Below are 13,961 nucleotides of genomic sequence, written 5' to 3' on the forward strand. Positions count from 1 at the left end.
ACGGGGGTATAGCTAGGCCTCGTGGGGGTCTTTGCAGGACAAAGAGTGGCTCCCTGTATCCCCAAACTGCAGCATCCACAGTGGCACCCAGGACCACCAGATTCACCCACTCTTCCCACAAGGCTCTGTCGGACCCATCTGCACACAAGGGGCTGCACTGGCCTGTTTGCTTGTTCAAACAAACCTTGTTCACTGACGCACCTCAGAGCCCAGCAGAAGAGCCAGTCGTTATGTGTCTAAGGAACACATGAATGAAAAGGAGAGGATGTATCCATTGTTCTTAAACAAAGAATCAATAGCTCTTAGTTGGGGAAGTTTTCTTCTGGGGGCTTACTCTAGACGTGCTAAATTAGGCCCTTTGAAGGTGGAGCCCTGGCATTGGGTGATTATCATTTCTATTCCTGATTAGGAACCAATGCCCTATGACCCAAGGGTCTCATACTTTAGCCAGTACAAGAATCACCAAAGGTGCTCGGTAAAAATGCAGATTTGAACCACAAACCATTTGGGAAAAGAAATCTAAAAAGTAATATCATCAAGTAGCTTCAAAAACACATGATCCGTCCATGGATGAATGGGTAAACAACCTACAAGCTGATTTTCAACAAAAGGGCCAAAGTAATTCAACAGGGATAAACTAGTCTTTTCAACAAATGGTGCTGAAAAATCTGAATATCTGTAAGAAAAACAGTTAATCTTAGCTGTTACCTCACATCACACAAAAAATAACTCCAGATCTATCACAGACCTAAACATAAAAGTTAAAACTATAAAACTTCTGGAAGAAAACAGGAGAATATCTTTCTGACCTTGGTAGGCAAAGATTTCTTAGGTGGGACGCAAAAAACACTAACTATACAGGGAAAAAACTGGAAATCTGAACTTTATCAAAATTAAAGACTTCCACTCTTTGAAATTCACTGTCAAAGAAATGAAAAGGAAAGCCACAGACTGGGAGAAAATATTTGCAATATTTATATTCAACAAAGGACTTGTAAAGTTCAGTAAGAACTCTTAAAGTTCACTAAGAAATTAAACAACACCTCCTACACACACAATGGGCAAAAGATTTGCACAGGCATTTCAGAAAAATATACAAATGACCAATAAGCACACCAAAAAATGCTTATTTGAGGAGATGCAAATTGAAACCACAGTGAAGTACCTCTATACATTCATTTAAATAACTAAAATTTAAAAGACTGATGTACTAAAATTGGAATGATACAGAGATTAGCACAGCCCCTGTGAAAGGATGGCATGCAAGTTTGGGAAGCGTTCCATATTTTTTGACCATAACATTTGTGAAATAACATTTGAAGAATTACGTTGGTTTTTAACACAAAATTTAAGAAAATAAAAATGAAAGATCTCAAGTCTACAACTTTACATTCACTAAATATCTACACTTTACACTAAATATCATTTGGTTCATATTTAGATATTTCTATAGCTAAAACTACTAGTATTTTCAATCTTCCGGCAATATTAAAGTATCACCTTTGTACATCACTTATCATGAACTTTTTAACTTTTTTTTTTTTGGAAAAAAAGAAGCATTTTTTTAACAAGTAAGTGTTTTTCGGAATTTATGTGTGTACTACATATATTCAGTATATTTATTATATATAGTACATATATATTTATTAAAATAACCTATAACTAACTCTAGAATAAATATGTATATTTATTATAGATTATATATAATATATAGATCATAACTTTTTAATTAAAGTTGAATTATATATTTTTATTTATTACATATACAAATATAATAAATAAAAGACTGACAAAATCAAGCGTTGGTGGGAACGTGAAGTAACTGGAACTCTTGTACATTGTTCATGGGAATCCAAAATAGTACAACCACTTTGGGAAAGAACTTGATAGTTTCCTATTAAGTTAAACATATACTTATAGTATAACCCAACAATTCCACCCCTTGATATTTACCCAAGAGAAATAAAATACATGTATACACACATACACACACACACACAGAAACTTGTTCATAACAGCTTTATTCATAATACTCTGAATCTAGAAACAATTCAAATATTCATCAATAGGTAAAATGAATAAACAAATTGTGGAATATCCATACAGTGAAATACTACTAGAAATAAGAAAAATGAACTATGAACACAAATATCATGGAGGAATATTAAAATCAAACTGAACAAAAGAAATCAGACACAAAAAATTGCGTACTACATGCATTAATTTCCTAGAGCTGCTGTGAAAAATACCACAACCTTGGTGGCTTAAAACAACAGAAATTTATTCTCTCAGAGTTCTGAATGCCAGAAGACTGAAATCGAGATGTCGGCATGGCTGCACTCCCTTCGGAGGCTCTGGGAGAGATTCCATTCCTTGCTTCTTCCAGCTTCTGGTGGCTGCCAGTATTCCTTGGCTTATGGCCACATCACTCTAATCTTTGCCTCCATCTTCACACTGATTTCCCCCAGGGTGTGTGTGGTATTCAATCTCCCTCTACTTCTCTCTTATAAAAACATTTGTGATGGCACTTAGGACCCACCCAGATAATCCAGAAATATTTCCTCATCTCAAAATCATTAACTTAATCCCATCTGCAGAGGCACTTTTTCCAAATAAGGTAACATTTACAGGTTCCAAGGATTAGGATGCATCTTTGGGACTACCATTCAACCTACCACATCACAAGTTTCCATTTATATGAAATTCTGGAACAAATCTCTAGAAACAAATAGAAGTGGTCATCTGGAGCCAAGTGGGGTAGTTGATTGACTGCAAAGGAGCAAAAGAGAACTTTCTGGTGTGAAATAAATGCTCTATATCATGATGGAAATGATGGTTACATGACTGTGTAAATTTACCAAAACTCATCAAACTTTATTACAATGGGTACATTTTGTTATGCATAAATTATGCTTCATTAACATTACTTTTTTTTTGATGTGGACCATTTTTAAAGTCTTCATTGAATTTATTACAATACTGCTTCTGTTTTGTGTTTTGGTTTTTTGGCCACGAGGCATGTGGGATCTTAGCTCCCTGACCAGGGATCGAACCTGCCCTCCCTGCACTGGAAGGCAAAGTCTTAACCACTAGACAACGAGGGAAGTCCCAACAGTAATTTTAAAAGAAAGCAAAAAAGTGAAGATTTGGGGGGTCAACCTCGGAAAGTCAGATTTGGCAAGTCTGGGGTGAATTCTAAACAAACAGCCCAAGTACCTGGAAGGCAGGTGGTCCTGGCTCGTCCCTGGAGAAGCAGCACTCTGGAAGATGGGGAAAGGACCCACCACGTCCTGCTGCCTTCCCCTTGGCTTCTCAGATACCTGAGAGCCAGGTGCTGAGCTGGGAGTCCCCTGCGGTGGGGTCCTGTCCACAGAGAGATCAGGCTGTTGGGAGAGACAGCCGTAACTAACTCAAGTACAAGGCACCTATGACAAGAACTGACAGATATAGAATCATAGAAGAAGGTATATTTTGACCCTAGATTATGGTAGAACTCTCTAGATGGGGTAGCATTTGAGCTGGGCCCTGACAATGGGGCACGGTTTTTACATGCAGAAATATCAGTGCCAGTTTCCTCTTGCTCAGAACCCCTTAGTGTGTCCTGAGTCTTCTTGGCCCCTTCCCCATTTGAGTCAAGCTTACTCAGGGTGGCCTCTCCAGGCATTCTATTCTGCCTCCTGTCTTTTGCCCACGCTATGCCATGTGCCAGTCATGCCAGTGCCTTCTCTAGATTCGTCACCAACAAAGCCCCAACAACAAGACATGACCTTCAATAAGGCCCCTGCTGTAGACAAGCTGCCTGGTTGTCCCTTCTCTTGACTCCTCCACCCCAGGTTCCAATCCACAGCTCCAGCCAGGCATTCACGTTCCCAGGGTTCTACTTCTTTGACTTGAATCATTGGTCCCTTCCTGCATCTTCTCTAGCTCTGGTTCCTCATGAAGCCTTTACCTGCCTCCAGGTGAGCCCTATCTTATATAGCGCAGGGGTGCTGTGGATGGTTAGGCCTTCTCCTATGACCTGGCTCTTGATCCCCACCTCCACTACCCAGTCCTGGCTCTTCCTAGGCCACAGTATTTCAACTCCTAGATTCTCACGGATGGACCCAGGCCAAGGTCCCATGGCTTCCCTGGACCAAAAATGAAGCAATTTGAGGCTTCTCAGGCCTTAGTCCCAGCACAAACCCTTGGATTTTGTTCTGTGTGCCTTGCCTAAGGAGACAGCTTGGAATCTCTTAGCCTATATCCTCCCCTTGTCCCAATAAGCCAGGAAGCTTCTCCCTCCTTTGCTGAGTGAGGAAGGGCAGGCTTCCTGGAGCCAGGGCCAAGCCGCGACTAGGAAAGCGGAGCCCTGTGGCTCCAGGTATGCCTCCCTGCATCCTTGCTGTCATTGCACAAGATGCTCCATTCTTTTCTTATAATCATTCCTTGTTTGTATCATTTTTAGGTGTCATCAGAGCTCCTCACTGACCAGCTGAGCAGGTAAGCCTGCAAGAGGTCCCCAAATGGGAATAGCCGGCAAGACCACAACCAACTCCAGTGATGCCTCCACCTTTTGGAGAGCCCAGTGGCCTCCAAGATCTGGTCCCAGAAGAAAAGGAAGAAAGCCATGGGGAAGGAAAGGGGCCTTCTGCAGAGCTAACAATTCTAGAGTGAAGAGGAGCCCTCACCCTGGCAAGCACACTGAACCCACCACCTTGTGTCAAAGACTTGAACACATCTTAAGTGGGGCCTCCAGGTCCCAAATGCCCAGGTAAGGAACACAAGGAGGAGGCTGCCCTCCTTTCTTTCCAGAAGAGTGGGTCTAGACCACAGGCAAATGGGCACTAAATGGGGTTCCACCAAATGTCCAAGACCCTTGTCAGAGTATGAAGGCTGTTCTGGCAACAAGGATCCAATAATGGAGCCATCCAGGCTGCACCCCCAGCCCCCCATGCATCATATCACCCTTACCTACTCTGGGAGATATTCTGACCCCTAAAGAAGGGATCCCAGGGACCAAAATAGCCATGTGGAACCCAAACCTTATTCGACCACTGAGATACTGACTAGAGACAGTAATCATGCCTTTCACAATATTCCAGCTTTTCATCCACCTGGCACATAGGATTACACTTCCTCTCCCACAGTAGCTGGATGGGACCACCTGACTAGTTCTAGCCAGTAAGTTGTAACCAGAAGTGACGTGTGCCAGTTCTGGGCTGGAGCATTTAACTACTGATATACAACATTCCAGGGCTCTCTTCCCCCCTCTGCCATGGAAACCTGCAATGTTCCAGTTGGTGGCTGCTCCATCAGCCTGACCTGGAGGATAATGACCTGGTGCAAAGCTCCCAGCTATCCACAGTGGACGTGGGCAAGAACTAAATCTTTGTTATTTCAACTCACTGAGATTTGGGGACTGTTGTTACTGAAGCATAACCCAGCCTATCCTGACTGAAACATGGGCCAAAGGCCAACCAGCACAGAACAAGTTCAATATCACTATTCCCAGTGACCCATGCCGCTTTGCTTCCCCATCATCCACTTTTAATTTGGGGTCCAAGTCAACACCTCAGTCCTAATACAATGAAAGAGTAGGGATTCCACATAATCCTGCCCAGCTTGAAGACTCCAAATCTATAATCTTCTCTGAGTCAAAGATGCCAACTCTTCCGGATTTGGTAGATTCTGGTTCAGTGTTAGAGTCAGGGTTAGGCAGCTACAGGTGGCAAACTTTAGGCTGCCAAGCAAATGCCAGAAGTCGAACCATGACATATGAACTGATGTCTGACGTCAGACTACGGAGCTCGAACACTTCTTGCCAGGTTTGACTAAAGAAAAACTAACTTTACATCTTCTGTGGTTTCATCTTGGAAAAGGAGAACTCCCATCTGTGGGTCCTGACTTGACGGCCCTGCTGGGTCATCATCTTCAGCTTCACGTCCTAATGCATCTTAGCGGTGCTCCTCTTCTCCCATCAATTGTCTAACTTACTATCTCATGCGATTTGTAGCTTCTAGTCATTTTTGCTCCCCACCCTTGCCAGCTCAAGCCTCAGCCCATGGCCTTGGCCTGTCATCACCCTTCTCTCCTGTCATTTAGACTTCTCCTAACCCCACCATGCCCAGGAAATTCTCCTGGCTGATAGAGGCTGGCTGATCGGTACAGAGGCCTCATCCTACACACCCTTAGAGATTTTATACCTTACACATCTTTACTGTCTTATATAGCTCTAATTTGACCCTTTCAACCAAGTGGACAGGGAGGGGGAAAGGATAAATGAATGTTTATGAGCCCCTGCAATGAGCTAGTTGCTCTCCTTCACTCACTTCTCATTCAAGCAGGATGGTGAGAGGTTAAAGGCACAATCTCTGGGACCTAATTGTCTGGCATTGAATCTCTGCTCTGCCGTTCACTAGCAAGGGGCTTGACCTCTCCGGGCCTCAGTTTCTTTTTTTTGTAAAACAGGAATAAGTTGTGAGGACCATTAACAAACAGTAAGATTACTATGGTTACTAAATGAGTTACTAGACACAAAATGCTTAGAACAGTGCCTAACACAGAGTGCTCAACGCATGTGAGTTATTATGATTCACTTCTAGATTCTCTAAATGTGCCAGACACAGCAGATACAAAGGAGAGCAAACTAGACCTACTCATTCATTCAACAAATATCAATTGGGAGGCTGCAATGCCCCACACTGAGATGGGAGCTGACGATATTTGTCCCTACCCTCCTGAAGCTCAGAGTCTGGTGAGAGAGGGCGGTGGACACTACACAAGTAAACAGCTCAAAATACACACCAGCAAGGCGTGGTCTAGCCCAGGAAGGGAAGGAATGAGATGCCATAATAGGAACTGGGGGAGGCAGAGAAGTTGGGTGGTCAGGCAAGGCCTCTCTGATATTTAAAGTACAATCTGAGGGACTTCCTTGGTGGCGCAGTAGTTAAGAACCCGCCTACCAATGCAGGGGACGTGGGTTCGAGCCCTGGTCTGGGAAGATCCCACATGCCGTGGAGCAACTAAACCATGCGCCACAACTACTGAGCCCACGCGCCACAACTACTGAGCCCACGCGCCACAACTACTGAAGCCCGCGTGCCTAGAGCCTGTGCTTGGCAACGAGAGAAGCCACTGCAATGAGAAGACCGCACACGGCAACGACGAGGAGCCCCTGCTCACCGCAACTAGAGAAAGCTCACGTGCAGCAACGAAGACCCAACGTAGCCAAAAATAACTCTATAAAAAAAATAATAAAGTACAATCTGAAGATGAAATGGAGCCAAAACACAGAGGGGAAGAGTAAGGTGACTCGTGGGGAGATGAGGTGAGAGAGGCAGGGCCAGGTTGCTCAAGCTCTGTTGGCCGTGGTGTCCTGAATGCAACCAGAAACCACTGGATGGTTGTAAGCAGAGAAGCAGCAGGATCCCATCTGCATCTTTCTATGGGAATATTGAAATTCCTCTTTTACTAAGGAGGAAACTGAGGTTCAAAGTCACATCGTTGGTAAACGGTACAGTTGGACCTAGAACAGTTCACATAAGGCCAATCTCATGGAACTTGCCAGTTCGCCCTACACTGCTCATTCACCCCTGTCCCATACAGAAGAACCAAGTGTACAAGGTAAGAGCTTATTACCTCTAAAAGCCCTTCACCTTCTCGTGGGGTCATGGTGCCTGCCTTGGGGGCCTGGTGACAGTTTTCACACCAGTGGCTTCTGCAAACGAGCTGCTTCCCCGCACTCCTTGCCACCACTCTTTCCATCCCCCACAGTCACCAGAGTTGACACCCAAGCCAATAACCACAGGTAAAGGTGTTTCTCCCTGGGACACAGAGTTAAACACACAACCACAGAGATGCATCTTGGGCCCAGAATGGAAGGGGCCAAGGTGCCAGGGATGACAAATCCCCCAAGAATCCAGCTCCAAGCTTCCCCGAGAGAAACCCCTTCCCAAAATAGGCAGAGGGGTCAGGAACACTCGTGCAAACAGCTGATCCACAAAACCCCACTGTGCCCACGGCTTTCCCCACCTCAGCCCCTTCTATTTTTATCAGGAGGGTGAGAGGGGGTTGCCAGGTGGGGCTACACAGCTGTTTATGTCTGAAATTTGAAAAGATGCACAGTGTACTTGGGAGAAGGCGTTTGCAGTTAAAGGAATTTCGGAGGAGAATTTCAAACCCAGCGGGGTGAATAGGGGCCTTGTGCTCTGGCTTTTGACTCTGGAAAAGCCACGTTTCCAACTATGGCATGCAGAGGGGCCAGTGATGGGGAGAAAATTTACGGGTGTGAGATTTGGACAGGCAGTGGGACCCAGCTCACCTGGGCACAGGCAACAACTGATCTGCAGACTGAGGGTACTTGGGGAGGAAGCCCTCTGCCCCTCCACTGTAATTTCTATTTATTTATCCCCCAGATATTCATAGACTTTCCTTGCCCTCTTAGTCTTCTCTGATTCACCCCACTCAATGCTAACCATTCTCTCCTCTGCCTCTGTCATTTATCTGAGTATTTACTGAGTATTAATTTTCTTATATATACATATTTGCTTGTTATGGCTTTAAGTCACTCTCATTTGTCAATTTTCTGTTTTTGAATTCAACTGTAAGTGTCCCTTTGGTAGCTGTATGGCTATTATTCCTTTGACACACACACACATACACACACACACACACACACACACACACACACAACTTAGGACCTGGTCGACCATTTTACTCTGTAGGCACAATAGTGGGACTCAATGGTCCTATTCCTTCAATTGTGGAAGATGGGAGGCAAGAAAGAACAACAATTAAACGACACCACCCCCTAAGCTGAATGAATTTTACCATGTCTCTTTTCTTCATCTCTCAAAGGTTAAACTGGCTCTGACACAACTCTGTGGAGAACTTCTAGCCTGAGCTATACATGCCCTTATTAAGCCAGGGATCCTCAGGAAGGCTGGGGTGACTTCTGCAGGGCTGGACTTCTGACTTGATCTGGGACCTAAGGTGGACTTGATGCCATGGTTCCATGGTGAGATCTGGCCAGTGTATATAAGAAGGTCATAGCTGTTGATCTCATTTATTTGGGCCTAGGAGCAAGTGCCACGAAGCATCAGATTCATATTGTATTTGTGCTTATAGCTGCAAATATGCAATAGTCATTCAAAAAATGAATTTAAAAATTCATTAGCTACAAGGTCCTAAGAGCCACAAGATGCAGCTGTCATGCAATCAAACCCTAGTTTTGTCTACGGCCGATGGAAGCTCAACGCTTGATACTTGTCCACATTTCTTTTTCTCTAGAACCCCCTTACATGCATCGCTTTTCCTTGGTGCGTCAGGGTCTCTGGCATTCCTTTCCTGTTTCTGCGCATCCTTGCACTTCTCTCCAGCAGCCTCTCTTCCTCCCCCTTTTCTGCCCTTCTACTCTCTCCCTTAATTAGTTACAGTATGAAATTAAAGTATATTTTAGCATTTGTCAACTGGAATTTAATGTTCCCTGATCTTATATTAAAAGCAGACGTGTGGAATCTCAGGCCGAGCATTTCCCTAAGCCCGAGCCCCACATTCCTCTCCGCCTGCTGGCCACCTCCTTCTGGATGTCCCTCCACCTCGGAAAACCCAACTTGGCTACAGAGGGGACTCCCTGTCTTTTCTCCCCAAGACAGCTGCCCTTCCAGACTGCCCGGCTCTTGACAGGGACTCCCCATTCCCAGTCATTCAGCTTCAGAAGTTTGAGGCCATTCCTTTTTTTTTTTTCTTTTTTTTTTTTTAAGTTCCCCATGGAGTCTTAACCACTGGACCACCAGGGAAGTCCCGAGGCCATTCTTCATTCTCGCTTCTCTCTCTCTCCCTCAAGATCCAGTGTCTCTGATTCTTCCTTTAAGATGTCCTTTCCTGTCCATTCTCACTGCCATCACCATAGTATTCATCCAACCACTCATAGATGAATTTTGCTTATCCTTCAGTGTTTTGACATGTGCTATAACTTCTCAAATTAATCATAATTTGATATTCCATAAAAATCTAGATATTTGGCTTTTCAAGGAAAACAACAATAATAACTACTATTACTACTACTACTACTACTACATGACCCAGCAACATTGAGCCTGAACTCCTGAATGGCAACATTTAGTTGGAGCTGGCTAGTGGTTCTTCCTTTGGGTGGGCCACACCCTCTACAGTTTGCCTCTGGTTTGAGTGAAAGAAGCCTGACAAAAAAGAGTACTCGGGCTTCCCTGGTGGCGTAGTGGTTGAGGGTCCGCCTGCCGATGCAGGGGACGCGGATTCATGCCCCAGTCCGGGAAGATCCCACATGCCACAGAGCGGCTAGGCCCATGAGCCGTGGCCGCTGGGCCTGCGCGTCCGGAGCCTGTGCTCTGCAACAGGAAAGGCCACAGCGGTGAGAGGCCCGCGTACCGCAAAAAAAAAAAAAAGAGTACTCATGTGAAGATCACATTTCTATCAAGTAAAAAATAGACAAAACTGGTCTGTCAGTGAGGTTAGAACAGTGATCTTCCTGGGGTGGGGGCCGAGGGGGGAAGCGGGCAGGAGATGGTGTACTCACTAGAACACGCACAAGGGAACCTTCTAAAGAGCTGAAAATGTTCTACATCCTGATTTGGTTGTGATTAGAGTGGTGTTTGTCGATGTAAAAAAATTACATAGAATAAAGTGCATACTTAAGATGTACTTTATTCTATGTAAATTATATATCAAAAGAAAGGGGGGGGGAATGGTACAATGCCTAGCCTAGTACCAAGCACATAGGTGCTCAATAAATGACTGATATTGACATTTTCTTTAAGTATGAGAGCTCTGAAGCCAGGTGGCCCTGATTAGATGCCTGGTTCTACCATTTAGCAACTACATGAACTTGAGCAGCTTACTAAACTTCCCTGTCCTCAGTTTCTTCATCAGTGAAATGCAGGCAACAAGACCTCACAGGATCATTGTGAGGTTTAACAAAGCACTTAGCACAGGGCCTAGCATAGGGTAAGTACCCAGTAAATATTACTGGGAAATAAAGAAAATTCTGACGCCTGCTACAACATGGATGAACCTTAAAGACATTAGGCTAAATGAACAAGCTGTCAATAAAGGACTAATACTGTGTGATTACAGTTATACGAGGTACCTAGAGTAGTTAAACTCAGAGACAGAAAGTAGAGTGGTGGTTGCCAGGCGCTGGAAGGAGAGAGGGCATGGGGAGTTTACTATTTAATGGGTACAGAGTTTCAGTTTGTGAAGATGAAAGAGTTCTGGAGATGGAGGGTGGGGACGGATGCACAACAATGTGCATGTACTTAATACCACTGAACTAAACCCTTAAAACTGTTAAAATGATGAATTTTATGTTACTTATATTTTACCACAATAATAAATATTAAATATTATAAATAACAAATAAACAAACCAATAAATATTATCATGATGATGAGGCTGCACTAGCCCATGAAGAAACTGAAATCGCATTTTTTTAAACTTGGGATTTTTGAGACCAGTCAGAGAACCCGCCAGCATTTTTAATGCCTATTTTTATGACTCTTTCAAGATTAAAATGTTAACAAGTAAATGTCCTAAGAATAAAAGATAATCTACTTAAATAAGACTTCTCCTCATATTCTGAGTTTTCTTATATATTCTGGTTTTCTCCTCTTGAAGGCATACACATTAAAAAACCAAATAGATCAGGAGAAACAACCAAAATGTCAAGATGACTATTCTCCAGCACCGTATATCAAATGAGTACCAAGTTTTGTGGTGAAAAGTCATGCCTGTGTCTTAGCAGATCATTTCCAAACTATGGAGTTGCTGTCTGTTCCTCTTATATTTCATTTCTAGCAAGCATTTGTTTGTGGGGTACCATATTTGTTCATTTTATACATATTTTGTATCTGTACTATTATGTGTAAAAATCTAGGAAAAATTTTCCAGAATGACACAATGTTTACCAGTGAAAGGAAATGAAAACATCAAGCCCAGTGTGACAAGGGCTGGGCGGTCAGTCCCCAAAGACTCTGATGGCTGGAATAAAGGGAAAAGCAGAGAAGAGCCAGCTCAGCTCAGGCCTGGTTGTAGGAGGTGCCCCATAGGATGCAGGGTGGGGAAAAGGAAAGATGGGGAGGCTTTCAGGAGCTTTGGGGCCTGGAGTTACCTAGGGAAGCATCCTTCTACACCTCTTCTTACCCCAGACCTGCTTGAAAAGTGTTTTTGTAATTGGTGACGATGATGATGAAGATGATGATGACAACTATGACGGTAGAAACCAACACGGTAACACCCCACTTCCCTCTGAGTTTGTCACTCGCACGGTGTTAAAGAAATAAAACGGCACTTTTCAAATGTTCCATTAGTTCTCAGAAGACTCCACTCCCCGGCCCAGTTCTGCAATAAGAATGCTTTTCTCTATCATGTTTCTATGGCCCTTTGCTTCCAGAAAGGATCACAGCGTTTTCTACACACATTACATATAGTATTAATCATTGCCACACTCCTATGAGGTGAGTATTTTTAGCTTCTTTTACAAACCCAGAAACCAGCATACAGAAGAGAATGCACTTATTCAGGGACATCAAACTGCAAAGAAGGGCAGCAGGGAAGAAAACTAACCACCTTGCACCTTGAGCCAGATCATTTGCTAGGTGCTGACATCCTAGCTCATTCTAATTCTCACAACAATTCCATAAGGTAGTTCCATTTTTCAGATGAGAACACCAAGACCCAGGGAGCTTACAAAACTTGCCCAAGATCTCTGTGCCAGACATGGGATTCACATCCAATGCTCTCGAACGTACAGGGAACCTTCCCCTCCTCAACCCTGCTTTGTTGCTTGAGATACACAGGAAGCCCTTTCGTGGTGGCCAGCATGAAAACAGTTTGATGGTTTCAACTGTCCACAAGTTTCAATATCAACCAAAAGCATAAGCTCAAAGACTCACCAATCTTTGGTGGTGCCAGTAGGAGCAGAATGCCCAAACGGTGAGAGGGAAAGGTTGTCTTGGCTCTGCCCTGGTCAGTCCACAGCTGAGCTTGGGCATCCAATGCTGGGAATTACACATTTGAGGGGCATCCACAAACAGGAGTTTCCAGAGAGTGAGGAAGCCAGAGGAAACTCCTTTGGGAAATAGTTGAAGGACCTGAGGGCATTCTGCTGTGAGGAGAGACATAGAGGGATGATATGAAAACGCCCTTGGGCTAAATGAAGCCTGTCCTGCAGAAATTGAGACAGGTGTGTTGTCCCAGAGAGCAGGCTAGACCCCTTACTCATACAGGGGTATTGAAAAGATGCTTCAGAGGAATTCTGAAAACACCTTACACTTGGACTTAGTGAGGCATTTACATGGTATCACCATGTAAGGGACAATAACATGATGATACAGTTAGATGGACTGGGAGACTGGCCATCTTCTAACAGTCAGTTTAATGGAGGGTAGAAGCCAGCCTCCAAGATGCCTCTCGGCGATCTCCATGCCCTGGTATTCACACCCTTGTGTGTCCCTTCCCACACTAATACAGGGTTGGCCTTATGTGACCAATAGACTACAGTGGACATGACCATGTGTGACTTCCAAAGCTAGGACAAAAAAGCATTGTGGCTTCCCCTTGTGCTCTTGTATCACTCACTGTGGTGGAAGCCAGGTGTCATGCCATGAGGCAGCTCCACCAGCAGGCCCTGTATGGGGAAGATCTGAAGCCTCCAGCCAACAGCAAACACCGACTCACCAGCCATGTGAGTAAGCCACCTTTGACCCGGATCCTCAAGCCTCGGTCTAGCCTTCAGATGATGGGCCTGCAGCGGACATCTGACTGCAACCCCATGAGACAGCCCAAGCCGGAACTGCCTGGGCGAGCTTCTCCCAAATTCCTGACCCATAGAAACCATGAGGGATAGTAAATGAGTCTTAAGCCAGTAAGTTTTGGGGTGATGTGACACACAGCCATAATTACTGGGTTATGGAGCCATGGCATCCTAGGAGGGATGTCTCCAGTGC

At 44.4% G+C, this 13,961-nt stretch overlaps 1 pseudogene; it reads left to right on the forward strand.

The window, feature by feature from the left end:
* The first annotated feature begins 1,190 nt into the window (after positions 1–1,190).
* Positions 1,191–1,290, forward strand: LOC117311286 (U6 spliceosomal RNA; annotated as a pseudogene).
* The last annotated feature ends 12,671 nt before the right edge of the window (positions 1,291–13,961 follow it).

This window comes from Tursiops truncatus, chromosome 2 (assembly GCF_011762595.2).
Source record: "Tursiops truncatus isolate mTurTru1 chromosome 2, mTurTru1.mat.Y, whole genome shotgun sequence".
Taxonomy (NCBI): Eukaryota; Metazoa; Chordata; class Mammalia; order Artiodactyla; family Delphinidae; genus Tursiops; species Tursiops truncatus.